Here is a 15,359-nt window from a genome sequence, read left to right as displayed (position 1 = left end):
TATATATATATATATTACTAGCAAAGGGCAAATGCGTTGCACGTGAAATATATTTATCGATAGCATGAGTATAAGAGTATTTAGTCACTGATGTATATATGTTTGTTTGATATAAGGGATTTGTTAGTGACTTGTAATAATGCATTTTAACAAGGATAGACATAAATTAAAGTTTGTGAATTTAAATCGATGCACATGTTAATAAATGAGGTAAAACAAATAGTTTGATTGGTATTCAATAAATAATGATAATAGTGTTGGAGTACCGTGTTTTCGTGCCCAAGACGTAGCGGAAGTTTAAAATTTTTCTTCTTGACATTCAAAACATGCTTGAACACTCGTATAGTTTAATTGACATTCATAGGATGTTTACGAAATTATACCTTTATTGAATATTTCACTTGACACCAACTATCCCGGGATTAGTGGATATAGCTCTTGTTGTAATTCCCTACGAACGATCAACTGGAGTATCTCCTTCTTCAATCTTCGAATCAAGTCCACGACCAATTTGCCTATTCCTCTTCTAACTCTCACTAGAGAGAAAAGAAAAAATTTGCGTTGCGATTGAGCGAACAAGAAGTGACGACTCAAATCCCTATTGATTAAGGTGGCCGAAATCCTTAGAGCACAAGGGAGAGAGCAATTTCGAAAATTGCTTGCTAGAATGAATTGAGTCTCGAAAAAAATCTATCCATATTAATATATATATATATATATATATATAAATAAGTATATCTTAACTATATATGTAAATTAAATTAAACAACTTTAATTATTACATATATACATAATTAAGATTTAGAAAATATCATTCCAATCATGGGATGATATTCTCGATATATATATTATAGTTTCCTTTGTGTGCAATTTATATATTATGGTATCAATATTATTTCCTTAAACAAATTAATACTATGTATTAATACAACTAGTGGGATTTATTATAGTCCAACTAGAATACTATTAATTTATTAAAGTCCATTACTTTAATAATTTATCATGACGGGCTTGTACTCCTACTAGCCCATGAATCATGTATACATTGTATTAATATTATCACAACCCCGATCGATGATCCAATATCATCGATGTGACGATTTTAACTCAATCGTTATTATGATGCATACTTGAATTTTCGAAACCAATAAATCATAAATAAGACAGCTGCTAATTTTGGAACTCTTTCACTCAAATTAAGCAGGTGCGCCCCCTTAACTGTTTTTAGCAGTCATGCTCTCAAAATTTCTATAAGCTCTAATAAACTCATTTATAAGTTTATCATTTGATCCAATCAAATTTTTTTATTATAAATTCAACTCTTTGAATTTATTACCTCAACGGGAATAGGAAAACTAGTGCTTGTGTGACCCTCAATGGTTCAGGGATACAGCTAGCCATAGGTTCACAACTCTTTGTGATTCAGGACATTGCCCTTTATACGAGCTTACCCTTATTAGCCCCATTCTATGCATCAACTCCTTGATCATAAGAATGTCAGAATTCATTTCTGATTGGACCCATCGAATCATGGTAAGAGCGTCTAGTAGCATCGCCCCATTATTCCCTAGGTATCACTGATAGTGCCTGCAAGAACCAATCGATTATGGTTATCGTACAGTACGGTCTCTTCATCTCATATATCTCGATCGAATCTGCAGCCATTGGTTCATCGAGGGTTGCATGTGAAGTTCGATAACGATGTGATACATCTAAGAGGATACATAGTGGCATCGCATGTGCAACTAGGGGACCACTTTACCCTAATGTACATTTCATACTCTGGCCAGAGATTCCATGCACTACTATCTCATAAAATCACATAGGATATCCACACCCGTAGGTGAGCGGTGAATTCCCAACTACAATGCACTGGCTCCTACATGTGTCGTAACTTTACCCAATATCACCACCTGATGACCCTCTTGGAGTCGGTAAACGAGTCAAAGCACAATCCTAGCATGTAGAGCCTCAGTGTTTGAAACGACCCTATCTCTATAATTAATAAATAAATATGCGGAATTTTTTTATACTTACTAAATAAAATATGTACATATATGCCCATACATATATGCACAGAATAAAAAGTTTTAAAATAAATAAATAAATAAATAAACAATTAAACACTTAAATAAAAATGCATTCTTTAAAATAAAATAAATATCTGAGTCAAATATTTAATTAAAAATACTGCATAAATAAAATGATTAAAATTTGCATGCACTAACAATATTCCATAAAAATATTCAAAATTCCCAACCACTGAAAAATAATATAAAATGTAGCATGCTGACATAAATAAACATGCACGTGACTCAGACATCTATCACGGTCACGGGGTCACTGCATGTCCGCTCATACATCCTCGCCTCCGGTGGGTACAACATCCTCCTCAACGTACTCACCTGCACCATACCAGTGTAGTGAGCCTAGAGGCCCAACATGCTAACATAACAAGGGTTTAAAATAATTTAAAACAATTAAATACTAATACATACATATACATGAATGAGCATGCTTAAAAATTACATAACATAACTTAACTTAAATAAACTTAAATAACATAATACATAACATTGTTGAGCAATTAATTTTCTAACATCGCATGGTTGTATCCGTAGTGTAACCTTAAATCATACATTAAATACTGATCAGCGTGGAAACCAACGTACGTGGCCGGTGACGAATCACCTCTTAAATTGACAGTAAACTGCCCTTCAATCATATGGGGACGAATCCCCCTTAAATTGTCACACTACTTCAACTTCCAACATAAAATATTTTCTTGCTCAACCTTAAACATTAAATCATGCATAAAATATTATTTCATGAATGCATGTACTTGAATAAAATGTGTGTCCTTCATATATATTTAATTTAATTTCTTACTAACATATAAATATTAAAACAACTTAATGCATAAAAATAATTAAATATATAATCAGGACACATGCAATTTTCTCATGGGTTGTCCTGAACTGCTGGCCCTAACACTCAAGCCCATTTTTCTTAAATCTGGCCCATTAACACTGAGAATGGCCCAATAACATACTTAAGCCCAAAAATACAATTCTAAGCCCAAATAATTAATTTAAGCCCATTAACACTCTATTCTGGCCCAATGGGCCCAAAAGCCCAAAGACTGGCCCAATAATTTCCATGAGCCCCCAAGGCCCATAAAATTAATGAACTTACTTAATTAAATTAATTAAGCCCAAAATAAATAAATTTGACTCAAAATAATTAAATGGAGCCCAATTAAATTTTGGGATTTAATTAGGCCCATTAAATACTTAATTAAACTTAAAACTTAAAAATAAAAATACCCGAGCCCGACTCACTTAACCCGGACCCGGACCCAACTAACATAACCCATGACCCACTGACCCGACCCGGAACCCACAGCCCGACCCGGACCAGCTAGAAACCCTAGAACCCGAACCCCTCTCTTATCCTTCTCCTCAGCCGCGAGCAGCAGCTTTCCGGGGCTGCTGCCGCCATGCTCCGGCCGTCCCCTGGCCAGAGCACCACCACCTACCCCTAGCCCTCTTCAAGAGGTTTCCAACAAGCTAAAAACCAGCCCAATCCGAGCCCTAACGAAGGAGAACGAAGCAAAACCATCTATCCCTTAATCTGCTCGCGTCCTGCGCGCGACGCCGGACTTCCGACCGTTCGGCCGCCCAGCTCCGGCCACCACTGGCCGGAGCACAACTTGGATTACCTTCCCCTATGTCTTGTGGTTCTAACCCAACTGGAATCAGTCTAAAACACGCCTTATGGACCGAGAACGACCCAATCTCCCAACATCGCTCAACCTGCGCACCCTAGGACCTGTTCTGAACTAGCTCCTCTCTGAAGGCCATGCATGGCTCGAACCAGGCAAGCCATTAAATCCTAGGGACCCTAAGACATCACCCTAGACGTGGCCAGCAGCCCTGGATCGGCCCCTTCCTTAAAAACATGAGTATGCATCATGAACAAGCCAACACATGCAGAAAAACGTGAATAGTTCATTCAAAATCCAAAGTTTCTTACAAAAATCGAACAGGACAGTACATAATCTGATGCATACACACTCACACATATACCCACTGATATGGTCTTAAAAAGTGGAAGAAAACATGCCTTTCACCGATGCAAATAAAGAGCTAAGTGCGTAGGACGTTTCCGGGACGACGATTGGACGAAAACTTGACAAAACGTTCGAAAGTTGGCTATGGAAGCTTGAAGGTTTCTGCTGAAAACGTGAGAATGGGGTGGAAGGAGAAGGTGTCGGCTGATAGAGTTAGAGTAGGATAGGTTTTTGTTTTAAATTTTGATAATTAGGAATAATCTAGGATAATAACTAACATAAAATAATTAGGTAGATAATATAACATAAATATAAGATTTTAAACTTTTAAAAATACAAAATAATCTGATATAAAAGATAAATCCCGAAATATAAATTTAAGGGATTTTTAAACATTAATAAAAGTCATTAAAATGACTTATTTTGGCTAAAAATAAACTCCTAAATAAATATATAATTAAATACTATAATTTTCTTGACAAAACACCTTAAAATATTATTTTGAGGCTCATAAAACTCATAAAATATTTTTGGCTAAAAATATTTTGGTATCTCGTCCGTCCACGTTCCCGTCTACGCGATCAAAACAATTAATTAAAATACTAAAAATCATAAAAATCACCAATTATGGGTTAAATGCTTAAAAATAAATTAAATCATGCACAAATAATTCACATAATTATTTAACCCATAAATCTAAAATTTAAATAATTAAATATCCTAATTATGCATGCGGATTTACGTATTTAAAAATACCGGGTGTTACAGTGTTGTCTTGGGTCATAAGGACTAATGGTGTACAACCATAACCATGGATTTATCCACTCGATGAATAATAACCACTTGGAAAATCCGAGGGAGGGTAGTTCAGTGAACTCATCGTATGAGCACCAATCTGTATGATTGAACATCTCTATGTTCATACCAATGAAACGTGGTACACATCATCACAGATTCTATTCTCGAGCTCGAGCGATCCTTATCCTTATTTTGGACGGCTCAATCGACTAGGAACTTAATTTAGAATATACAGTAATTGAAATATGTGTTTCATGTTGTCATCACATGTACAACCTCATATTTATTTACTATAGTATATTCAAGGTCTTTATCTATGCAGCTTGCATGGGTTTGCAGATAAAGTAAATGTCATAATTGAATTAAAGAGTAATTATATTAAAATAAAGATTGTTTATTACACGTGAGTCAAAAACCCATAGCCAACAGTTGGCATGCAGGGCATCTACTCTAACAAATAGATACTTATTTAATAGAGCTTTGTTATCATTGCATCGTGTGATCTTTTCCTTTTTGTATAATCTCTTAATATCTCATTGTCTTCGATCTCTATTTGCTTCATTTTTTCCTTTGTTGTCTTTGTTCGGTTTTTGGCAGAGGCAGTTGTCTTCTTCTCTTTTATGATGATTGATTGGGTTTGAACCATGCTTTTCTTCGTCAATCTTTGTTTTTTTTTTTTTTTTGGATTTGGTGTCTTTGCTCAAATTGTGGCTAATTTTGTCAACACCATCAGCTTCTATTGAACATATGGTGACACGTGTGTCTACGGAATGATGTAATTTAAACAAGATGTTGTATTCATCTTCCAACAATTTGTCAAGTGGATTTATTATTCCCGTATTTATTGGAAGTTGTAAGCAGCGTGGGAAAAACAAAAGTTTAGATTGAATCGAGAAATTTTGATTTTTGAGCAATATCATGTATGCCAAAATTATTTCTTATTTGATTATGAATTTTGATGTATTCTTAACGGGATATCCAACTAATTCCTCTACCACTTCGTCAAATATGGTGATCCTAGCAATATTTGTGCCATCATCTAACAAAAATGATAATCGGTATACCTGAAAGGTTGATTTTATTTGTTAGTTTCATGCATCAATGTTAGAAAAAAAAAATGTGCCAGTACTCTGAAAATTCGAACACATAGTATTATCTTGGTACAATCTTGATTTGTAATTTTATGCAGTTTAGACAAGCAAGATTGTTAGTCATTCTTGTTCCTGCTTTGAGGCAATGATCACATGCTTCGTATTAAGGTGACGATTCATTTTCAATCCCCTTGATAGTCCCTTTCAATGACAATATTTATTTTATATGAAAGAAAAAAAAAAGATATCATATTGAATGATAATTTTTTTGCCATTTATATTCGTATTTATTGACGATCATTAAGAAGGTTGAATAAATTTTGGTAATCTAGAACTGGAAAAGGTAGATTAAAATCAATAAGACTTGTTGAGTGAAATTGTTTCGAACCTCTGTCAAAGTTGTTGTTTTTTAACAACTTCGTCAATGGTTAGACATTGTGTTTGAACGAGCATCTTTCTCAACCAAATTGTATGCATTTTGTTGCGTTTCTTTTCCATATCTAACCCGTGTATTAATATTTGTATAAAAAAGTGTAGTATCCCGGCTTCATTTTTACAAGATTAATTAAGTAAAAATGGTTAAGCATGAATTAAGGGCCTAATTGGGATTTAAGTTATCAATTTTTGGAAATTGACCAAGGTAGGTTCGTAGTATCCGAACCAAGGATCGGAGGATTGGAACCAAGGATCGGAGGATCCGAACCACTTCGGAGGCATGAATAAGGTTCGGAGGATACGGTGAGATCGGATCGTCCGAACTCAGTTAGGCCATGTAGCTGATGAGGTATCAAGGTTGAACGGACACCTAGCAGTTCGAAGCATCTGAAGGTAGGATCGGACCATCTGAATTGTACATGCAGTGACTTGTCTTGCATGAAAGGTTTGGACCGTCCGAAGTCCCCAATCGGATTGTTCGAACTCCGCCTATAAATAGGCCATCTGGTGCATCATTTTGATTCACACCATCCAGCTCTCCTCTCTCGGTTCTTAGGCTTTATAGGTGTTTTGGAGTGTTTCCAGCCTTTTTAGGCTTGGTCCGAAGGTTGGTGAGGCATCCCGAAGGTGCTGTGGGGAGGTGAAGTTCTGGGGCAGTCGTCATCAGCGGGCTGACGACAGACACAGGTATAGCTCTGGCTTTTTGTAGTAAATAGGGAGTATGCTATAGAGTAGTTAAGACTTTTAGAATAATGTTATAATGCATGAATACTTTGCATTGTAGTGTGGACTATAGGCTTGGATCTTAGAGCTGGTGTAGCTTGCCTAGTAATTAAGGTACATAAGTATAGACTGAGATAGCCAGCTGAATATACATGTTTATGTGTCGCATAATTATGTGTTGCATTATTATCTGCCATGATATGCATGATATATTGTTCATGATTTGTAAGCGGAATTTGCATACAATGTTGAGCCTGTTATCCTTTTGAGATAGCCAGTTGTTCTAGGGTCGCTTGGCCCTAGGGTTGTTGTTATTATACGATCGGATACCGAGTGACACCCACTGAACATATGGGGCATGTTTTTCAGGTGGACCAAGAGCGAGTTCAGTGGTTGATCAGGTGACCAGTGCTTGGTAGCAAGGGTAATGAGAGGGATTCTAGATTAAGATTTTATTTAGTATATATTCGATTTGGTTGTATTAAGATTTATTTATCTTGGGATTGTATATATTTAATATTTTTCGTTGTTATTTATCTGATTAAAGTTAAATGTATGCTTAACCTTCTGATTAGTAGGTGATCACGGTGCGTATCATTAGAACAAGGATCAAAATTATTTTTGAAATAAGTTGCGTAGTGATCTCAACATATATTTACCATGAATTCAGAGCATCTGTGTGGGTGCAAGGGGGTTGAAAAAACAACTGTAGTGTTGGTTGATGCCAACTGATATAGCCCTGTGAGATCCCAATGTTGTCAGAGTCAAACACGGTTTGTAAATCCTGATGATTCCATAAAGTAACACATTGTTTGTTACACAAATGAGGCGGTAAATTAATGACTGGATGAGAGATTTCATTCAAATCAAACATAAATTCTCCACATTTCCTTTAGGGCTGATATCCACCGAGCATCTTGATATAACTTGATCTCATCGATGGATGCTGCAGAATCTTGGGGAGAAACATGAACATATATTGTAACACCCAGAAATTTTATTACGTAAATTCGCGTGCATAATTAGGAAAATTTAATTATTTAAAATTTTGAAATATGAGTTAAATATTATTTATGTGTTATTATGTATATTATGTGCATGATTTAAGTATTTTAGAATTTAACTCATAATTTTGGAAATTCTTGATTTTTAAAAAATTCATTATTTTGATCGCGTAGACGGGACCGTGGACGGACGAGATATTGATTTTTCATCCCAAATATTTTAGAAGACTTTTAGTAGCCATAAATTATTATTTTTAAAGTTTTTATTTCCAAAATTTATGGTATTTTATTTATGTATTTTAGAAAACCCATTTTTGGCCAAAATAAGAATGCTACTTGTAGGTGTAATAAGAATGCTTATTGTAATTAATGAAATTCATTCTCTCAATGAAGTTCATTTTAATGCTTTCATATTGTTTTCGGAGCACTTAAGTTTTGTCATCACCAAAAAGGGGGAAATTGTTGAATCCGACATTTTGGTGATAACAAACAACAACTCATTGTATAGAAATGTGCTGCCAATCTTTTGTATTTCAGGAATCTACTACAACTCCTACCGCAACCGTCTAAACCCTTCAAGTTATCTACCGGAAGCTTGTCAACCGCCTTTGTCTCTCGACCGGTTGCAGTCACAAGCCTATCGACTGGTTATTTAAACCAGCAGAGGATAAATCTATCTACCTGAAGAATGCCAACTGCTTATCAAGATATCTCAAGACAAATACTTGTGACAAGACGTTCTTTGCAAGATCTTTTATCAAAAGCAGAACCGGCGTATCAGAAGATCTGTTGACTCTTGCATCGAGACAACAGGTTGCACTAAAATGGCAAAAACGCATAATGACTACAGATAAAGCATTCGACCGTTTATACCAGTTTTGAACCCTGGAAGTTGTCTGCATTTAAAGAAGTGTACGATCTTCATGCAGAATCATCAATGCATTTATGAAGCATTAAATGTGCATTCAATGCAGCATCAGAACGTTCAAAATAAAGACGTTGATGATTGACCTATATAAAGGGAAGATTGCTCAAGAAGTGACAAGAAGTCAAGCAACACGAAAAATCTCAATCAACTCAATCACTTGAATACTATCAGAAGTCCTCATCTGATATACTGAAGCAATACTTGAGCACACTTACAAGATCATTCACTTGCTGCTCAAATAAACCCTCGCCTACAGTTTACATATCTGATCTTCAAGGATCATTCTAGGGTTTCCAAGCCTCTCGACCGCTCTGCAGTTTGAGAAGCTCAACCGGACCGTATTCATTATTGAAGAGACTTGAAGCTACTCTGAAAGCTTCCACCAGTCTGATAAGAACTGAGAATCTTATCTGTGTAAATCTAGGAGTTTCGGATTAGGCATTGGATAAGTCCTAAGTCTGAAGTGGGTGTATTGCAAGACGTTGTAATAACCAAAGTCTTCTAGTGAATTCCTTCCTAAGTGGAAGAAGGGGAGACGTAGAAGGATTAAGCCTTCGAACTTCCATAAATTGTGCCTTAGTCTTTACTGCATATTTATCTTATATATTGCTCATACATCGTGTTATAACTTGCCTTTGCATCACTAAAACCTCTGAACTATTTCCGCACTTTTTAAGTTGTTCAAACCGTTTTAGAAGTTGAGAAAACAGATTAAGTGAACTAAACTTCACTTGATCATTTTGAAAAGAAAGAAAATAAGTTTCAGAGTGTATTCACCCCCCCTCTACCCTCTGAACCGATCCCAACATGATCCAATAAGTCCGTTTGACAATATATTTTTTTTAGTTTTCTTGTTTCTGTCTACATAAATCATTTTAGTTTTACCTCTGATATTCATATCGAAATTTGTTACTTTCCGACTTGCATTTTTTTTAGAATATATCCTGTTTGATTGTTATTATTTTACCCAACCATGTTATCCAGTCATATGATAAACTTTATATGATTATCAGTCTCACCTATTTGCTAATATTTTTTACTCATAGTCTAGATAACCCAATATTTTTTCTTATTATTAAATATATTTATCATCCTAATTTTATTTGTTTGATTGAGTTATTCTGACATTTTGTTTGAGCTACAAGGTTTTGTAGATCGTTATTCAACTAGATTTATCTCCTCACAATTGACTACGTTTTTGACGTAGCTAATTCAGTTGTTTAACTGATATGGTTAATTTTTTTGATAATTCACTTGTCCGAGCTTTTCAGAGTCACTGCCTGTCTACATGATAAAATCCATAACACACTTCTATAATCCAAATCATTTTACTTAGTTTCCATAATCATATTGGTTATACTAAGTAAATTATTTTTTTATTTCTTTTCTATCGTTAATTTGTTTTCAGATATCAAAATCCTTGGTTTATGATGAAATAATCATAAATACAATCAATATTCTATTTCATTATTTCATGATGGAAAATCTATTCAATTCTCTTCCATCGTTATCACTTCTGAAAACTAAGCTTTGAAATTTTAGAATACGATCCATTAATATTTTAAGTGGATATTAGGTAACAAGTCTATATATTAGGATTATAGTTGTTTACGCAAATGACAATTCAGAATTTACAAAATAGGTAAATCATGTTCTTATTTAGTCTAAGTTAAGAATATATTCTTCCAATAGAAGAAGTACCTATAAGGACGAATGTAAGTTCAAATAGCTTGATCAAGATTATGATCCAGCAGTTGTTAAGCGTCAACCTCGCATCAACTTCAAATCAAGATCTGATATCACAAATATGGAAGAATGTCCAAAAGGATATGGTTTCCATGGTGACTCTTAGTTGTATATCAACCGCAATTCAATGGGAAAACTGAAAAATTAAACCCAAGGTACGTCGGACCATTTGAGATTTTGGACAAGGTGGGAACATTGACATATAGATTGGCATTACCACCGGATATGTCAAGGATTCACAATGTTTTCCATGTGTCTCAGTTGAGGAAGTACATTCCGGACCCAAGTCATGTCCTTGAAAGTGCACCCCTTATAGTCAAAGGAAATCTAAATGATGAACTTAAGTATGAAGAGGTTCCTATTTGAATTGTGGATACAAAGGACCAGATGCTTAGGAGACGGACCATACCATATGTTAAAATGCAGTGGTCTAATCATTTTGAAAGGGAAGCCACATGGGAACTCGAAGAGAAGATGCAGAAACAATATCCTTATCTTTTTGAAAAGCAACTCGACTCAAGTTTCGAGGACGAAACTCTCAATAAGGAGGGTGGGATGTGAGAACCCAACATTCCAACAGCAATGTTGAGCCATAACCGAAGGAATGTTGAGCATATTTTTCAGATTCAAAACTTTATGTGCATGAGTTGTAACAGCCAAGAATTGTAACATCCAAATTAAAGAAGAATGATGGATGTTAATGGGTATTATTGGCCATGAATAGGAGGCTTTTTAGCTGCATTTACAGCCTATAAATGGTGGCCAGAAGCTGAGTGAAGATCACACCCAAATCAGTCATTCTCGAGCATCAAGTTGCTGTCATTTTCAGTTTTCTCAAACACCAAGTTGCTGCTGTTTTGGTTGCGTAGCAGCTGCTGAAATTGAAATATTTCAGCATAATCTTGAAGACATAGCATGTCCAAATATTAGAGATCTTAACCAACTTTGTTCCTGCCCAAATTCGAAACACAACAGCAGGAGTTTAACTCGGAAATCTCTTCAAGGCTGAACCAAAAAACTCGGAACTCGGCATTCGTTTTGAAGTAAACTTGCTGTCCATTTTTGAAGAGATTTTTGTTCATTTCAAGAGCAAGGTTTTGGCCGTTCCTGAAGCCTTGTGGTCTGTCAAGGTTCGAGCAATCACCTACAATAATCTAAGCAAGAAAGTGGCTGAGTTCAATCCAAGAGGCAGCGCCTAATCGAGCAAGGAGTTGCACTTTCTATCCAAAGTCGAGCAGGTTCTATCCAACGTTCGAGCCGAGTTCTTGTCCACGGTTCAAGCAAATTTTATGTTCAAATTCGAGTAGACTTTCTGTCCAAGTTTCGAGTTATCATACACGTCAACCCAAAGCCAAAAATCTGTTCGAGTTTAGTTCAGGAGCAGCGCCGAAACCCGATCAAGAAGTTGTCTTTCTCTGTGCAAAAGATCGAGTAGCTTAGCTTGTTCTAAGGTTCGAGGCTCCAAAAACACATTTGCTCCTACACGATTTCTTGAAATCAAAATACGGTAAGTGGACTTTTACCTTTCTTTTGTGTGATATAAGTTTCTATACTTATATTTATTTTTGCGTGTGAGTTAAGTTTTATAACATAAATACTTATACTTTTAAAAATTCGATCGACATGATAATATTCGTTTTACTTTGATATATATATTATTTGTTGGCTATTCATGATATTATTTGAAGCATGTTAGAATTATTTGGAAATATTTGAGATGCACTGTTAAGAGTCGATTTAGAAATGGTTAAGGAATTTTTGACGATTTGATTTGATTTGATTTGATATGGCCCTGATGCGGTAGGTTATAATAACCATTCCTTTGGTCTCGCCCCTTAGAGGAGTAACATATAGGGGACTGATCAGTAGAACCACGGAAAATGAGATAATTAACAGTGCAATATTTGCTTCGTATTTGTTCGAATTCAGCATGCTTATTTTGTTTCGAGATTATAAAATATACATGAGTACATGTAAATATATTTTGGTGTTTATCGTGCTCGATCGGCCCCCACTTGCTGAGTATTTTCCATAACACTCACCCCTTACTTTGCTATCCAGATAAGAATGAAGATGAGTTAGATGACGAATAACATAATAAGTTCTGAGGTTGGTGAGGATGGATCAGTTCAAGTTGAAGAAATATTTTTACTTTAAATTTCAGTTTCGCTTCCGCATTGTTGCACTTGTGTTTTGTTCTCTGTAAAAATAGTTATGGTTTATGAAATAGACTGGTTTTTGGCAAGACTTGTACTATGAGGCTTGTTGTTTTAATGTTAAATTGTTAAACAATGTCGATGTCAACTAGGCCCGGTTTCGGGACGTGACAACCACGTTTCATTGGTATGGACATAGAGATGTCCAATCATAAAGATTGGTGCTCATATGATGAGTTCACTAAACTACCCTCCCTCGGACTTCCCAAGTGGTTATCATTCATCGAGTGGATGAGTCTGTGGTTATGGTTGTACACCATTAGTCCTTACGACCCGGGACAACACTGAGGCTCTACATGCTAGGACTTTACTTTGAATCGTTTATCGACTCCATGAGGGTCATCAGGTGGCGAGGTTAGGTACAGTTGCGACACATGTAGGAGCCAGTGCATTGTGGTCGGGGATTCACCGCTCACCTACGGGTGTGGATATCCTATGTGATCAAGTGAGATAATAGTGCATGGAATGTCTGGCCAGAGTGTAAGATGTGTAGTAGAGTAAAGTGTTTACCAAGTTACACATGCGATGCCACTATGTATTCTCAAAGACATCACATCGTTATCGAAATTCACATGCCACACTCGATGAACCAATGATTGCAGTTTCGATCGGGATATATGAGATGAAGAGATTGTACTGTACGTTAACCATAATCGACTGGTTCTTGCAGGCACTATCAGTGATACCTAGGGAATCATGAGGCGGTGCTACTTAACGCTCTTACCATGATTCGATGGGTTAAATCAGAAATGAGTTCTGACATTTTATGATCAAGGAGTTGATGCATAGAATGAGGCTAATAAGGGTAAGCCTGGACCCACAGCTAGTTGTATCCCTGAACCATTGAGGGTTACACAAGTACTGGTTTTCCTGTTCCCATTGAGATAATAAATTCAAAGAGTTGAATTTATGATAAACAAATTTGACTGGATCGATAGATAAGCTTTATAAATGGTTTATAAAGGCTTATAGAAATTTTGAGAGCAAAATTAATTAAAAGAGTTTAATTAATTTTTCCGAGTTGGACTCGGATTTAAGGACTCACTCAATATATATATAAATGCATATATATATAGATATATACACGATATATATATATATATGGATGTATATAATAAATATATATTTATGAACGTGGGACCTTATGTTTATAATATATATATATATGATATATATTATATTATATTATTAATAAAAAAAATTGAAATCAAATGAGTTGTCTACTGACAACCCATTTGCCTCAATTAATTGAGATATGTACTATCTCAATTAATAGAAGGTAATCAGAGGAGCAGAAGCTCTTAGAAAAAAGAAGAGCGAAGAAATTGTTTCTTCTCTCCGCTGCTCGAAGCTCTCTTCCTTCCAGTCTTCTTCTTTGTTAATTTTTCAACGAAAAATTTCTTCTTATTTTAAGTGCGATTTAGAAGAGGAACAGGAAATCCGGTCGTGGACCTGATTTGAATAAAGGTGGAAAAATCCAGTTGATTGTTCGTAGGGATATACAACAAGAGCTATTTTTGATTTTTCGAAATAGTTGGAGCCATCATCAATCTATTTAGATTGATAGTTAAAATTCTTGAAACACCCTACATACATTTATTAAACCATACGAGTGTCCAAGAAAATTTTAAACGTCAAAATTAACTACTAGCATAGAAGTGGTTTTACCACTGGCACAGAAGTGGTTTTACCACTGGCACAGAAGTGGTTTTACCACTGGCACAGAGGTAGTTTACTACCAGCATAGAGGTGATTATTCACTGCCACGTACGATGGTTCTTAGACTGATCAGTCGCTCATGATTACGAGCCACATTCATGGATATAACCTACACAGTTCTTTATGTTTATGACATGCTCAAATGATGTTATGTACTATATGATATAGTACAAGGACTTTATGTTATGATCATAGTTATGGCTAGCAAGAATTCATGGTGCATTATTTTACGAGAATGCATGCATATTCATGATGATTATATGTATTAGTATGATTATGTGATGCATTATTTTAACCCTTGTTACAAAGGTTTAGACATATTGAGCCCCTAGGCTCACTACGCTTATATGGTGCATGTGAGTATGATGATTCTTATGTTGCTCCTACCGGTAGCGAGGACGTATGAGAGAACATGACAGTGGCCCCGTGACCGTCGCATTGAGTTTTTGCATGTTTGAGTACTTTTGAGAATTTTTAAAACATGTTTCGTATTTTCAGTTTTCGCATTTGAGATTTATGGATTTTTACTTAGATATTATTATTATTTTATTTAGCACGACGTGAGATTTTCAGTGGTTTAATGTTATTATTTATTTAAGCTTTTATTTTAAGAATTTTATTTATTAG

Source organism: Henckelia pumila, chromosome 3 (genome assembly GCF_033568475.1).
Source record: "Henckelia pumila isolate YLH828 chromosome 3, ASM3356847v2, whole genome shotgun sequence".
Lineage (NCBI taxonomy): Eukaryota > Viridiplantae > Streptophyta > Magnoliopsida > Lamiales > Gesneriaceae > Henckelia > Henckelia pumila.
Note: the sequence above shows the minus strand (reverse complement) of the source record.